The sequence below is a fragment of the Dermacentor andersoni genome, unplaced genomic scaffold, assembly GCF_023375885.2.
Source record: "Dermacentor andersoni unplaced genomic scaffold, qqDerAnde1_hic_scaffold ctg00000795.1, whole genome shotgun sequence".
NCBI lineage: Eukaryota > Metazoa > Arthropoda > Arachnida > Ixodida > Ixodidae > Dermacentor > Dermacentor andersoni.
The window spans coordinates 1-2500 of NW_027315473.1; the positions used below are offsets into that span (position 1 = coordinate 1).

At 60.7% G+C, this 2500-nt stretch overlaps 2 non-coding genes across 2 annotated transcripts in view; both read left to right on the top strand.

The window, feature by feature from the left end:
* The first annotated feature begins 900 nt into the window (after nt 1-900).
* LOC140215032 (5.8S ribosomal RNA) lies at nt 901-1053 on the top strand. Its single transcript, XR_011891954.1, has one exon. It is a non-coding gene; the product is annotated as a 5.8S ribosomal RNA (ribosomal RNA).
* A 1146-nt stretch (nt 1054-2199) lies between these two features.
* The window catches only part of LOC140215037 (large subunit ribosomal RNA), a 3959-nt gene continuing 3658 nt past the window's right edge, over nt 2200-2500 (top strand). Inside the window, exon 1 of the ribosomal RNA XR_011891958.1 lies at nt 2200-2500. This exon is cut by the window's right edge and continues 3658 nt beyond it. This is a non-coding gene — a ribosomal RNA (large subunit ribosomal RNA).

Consider the following 2500-nt stretch of genomic DNA (forward strand, 5'->3'; position numbering starts at 1 on the left):
GGTCGGCTCCTGCTCGTGACGCGCGAGGTGTCGAGATCGCGGTTTAATGCGACGACGTCTGCAGGCTATTCGCCCGCCGCCGAGGGAAAGGCGGCGTTGCTGCGAAGTACCGAAGGAAACGCGGCTTTGCTACGTCGGAAGCGTTCTGCGGTTAGCGGACTTGTGCGCTTTGGGAAGGCGCCGCACGTCGAAAGAGGAAGTACGGACAGACGAGGGACTGTAGTCCCGGATTCGAACGCACTTGCGGCCAGGCCCTTGCTGGCTTCGTCTTCCGCCTCAAGTAGACTTGTTGTGGCGCCGGCGCAGGGAGCCGTCCCTGGCACTGGCCGAGTGGTTTTGGAGAGCTGCGCGAGTACGCGCGCCGGGCTCTTGTCTTTCGTCTCAAGTAGGCTGTTGGATCAACAGCGGTTATGCTGCGGCGATCTGCCGATGCGAAAGTGTGTGTGTGTTTGAGGCCCTTCTATGAACCTACTGCTGACTGAAGCGAAGCACGTCGATGGGGGTGAAGCCCTGCCCGTGGCCGTGTAGCCGTTAAAGACTCCACAGCGGCTTAGCCCTAATCATGGCTCTGTCGCTCTTTGCAATTTTTAGTGGAGCGATGTGAACGTGCACACGAGACACACGGGTCCGGTGGTTGGATGGCAGGTAAAACCGGCTTCGAGTGCGCGCAAACGGCATAAGCTACCTCGAGGGCAAGCGAGGAAGGCGTGGGCGCAAAACACACGCGCGAGTAGCAGGAGTGGAGTGCCATTAGGCTTTCAGCTGCTGAGACGCGGCCGCCGAAAGAGCGAGACTGGAGGAGCGCACGCCGAAAGGCGCTCTTCGAAACCACACACAGGGAGACGCCACGTGCCTAAAACCCTGGTTGTACTGTACTGAATTGAACAAACTATTTTTCACGACTCTAAGCGGTGGATCACTCGGTTCTCGGGTCGATGAAGAACGCAGCCAGCTGCGAGACTTGGTGTGAATTGCAGGACACACTGAGCACTGATTCTTTGAACGCACATTGCGGCCTTGGGTCTTCCCTTGGCTTCGTCTGTCTGAGGGTCGGATCACATATCAAGAGAGACTTCGGCGCACAGGGAACGTGCGTCCGTCGACTCGTTTTGACCGCGTCGGCATCATGGACAGTACGTTGAGCGCTAAAGCCACGCGCCAGCGGCCTCACGAGAGGGAGACGGTGGCAAACCGTTGTGCCAATTCTTCGAAAAGACGGAAACGAGGCATTACTACTGCAGCGTGACGAGTGCGCGCCTCTAGCAAGACCGCCGCAGGATGGAGTCGGATACCTGCAGGGAAAGAGCGGTCCAAGCACGAGGCGCGAACGTCTGTTGCCATGTAGCGCGCACGTTTGCGAGAGAGTCGGAAGCGCACGCTTGCGTGCACGGAAAACGTGGGAATGAAACGCCGGCCGATTCCCGCGCCGTGCGCAAAGCCAGCGCGATCGCAATTTGCGCTGTTTGCCTTCGAAGTACGTCGAGCTCCAGAGCTGGTCGCTCGTTCACGTCACCGCAGTTGTGTGGGCGCCCTTCCGGGCTTCGTCGCAGGAATGGGAATCGGCAGATTCTTGCGAGGAGCGGGGAGGAGAAGGGTGGCCCCCGAAAGCGGTTCGACGCGACAGCGCAGTCTGCGAGCGAGAAGAGTCACGGCACGGCGGAGAATTGCCGCGAAACGGAAAATGTCTCCTTCGAGAGCGTGGGTGCCCCGTTGGCCGAGCTGAAGCGTTCCGTCGTAGTCCGCCGTCGGTCCAAGTGCTTCGCAGTCTCTGTCCCCTAAAGACTGGGCCACTCCAGTTGGGGCAGGGGCGACGCTACACGAGACGATGCCTCCCGCCAGGTTTTAGTCGCCCCTGCGGTGCCCGCTGAAGCGGCGCGCTGCTAAGGCGATCTTTGCCTCGGTGGTGTTTGGGCTTCAGACACGGTCGCTTACCACGCAACTGCTCGTGCGCCGCACGCGCGCAGGCGGTTCACCGCCTGCCAGCCTCGTCTATAAGTAGCTCCGTGTTGGGCGAAGGACGTGGTAGGGCGTCGCACTCGGTTGGCGCTGGGTTTTCGAACGTGTCGAGTCCTTTTCGGCATACCGCTCGTATGACGCACGCGCGCAGGCGTTGTGCCGCCTGCCAGCCTTGTCCGTAAGGACGTGGCAGGGCGTCGTACTCGGTCGTGCTGGAATGGGCGAAAGCGATGTATCCGTTGTCGACCTCAGATCAGGCGAGACAACCCGCTGAATTTAAGCATATCACTAAGCGGAGGAAAAGAAACCAACAGGGATTCCCCGAGTAGCTGCGAGCGAAACGGGACCGAGCCCAGCACCGAATCCCCCGTCCTTGCAGGCGGTCGGGAAATGTGGTGTATGGGAGGCGACGTTCTCGGGTGTTTGCGACGGTGCAAGTCCCCCTGACAGGGGCTTGTCCCAGAGTGGGTGCCAGGCCCGTCTCCGCCGTTGCGCGCCCGGGATGAAGCCTCCCGTGAGTCGGGTTGCTTGAGAGTGCAGCCCT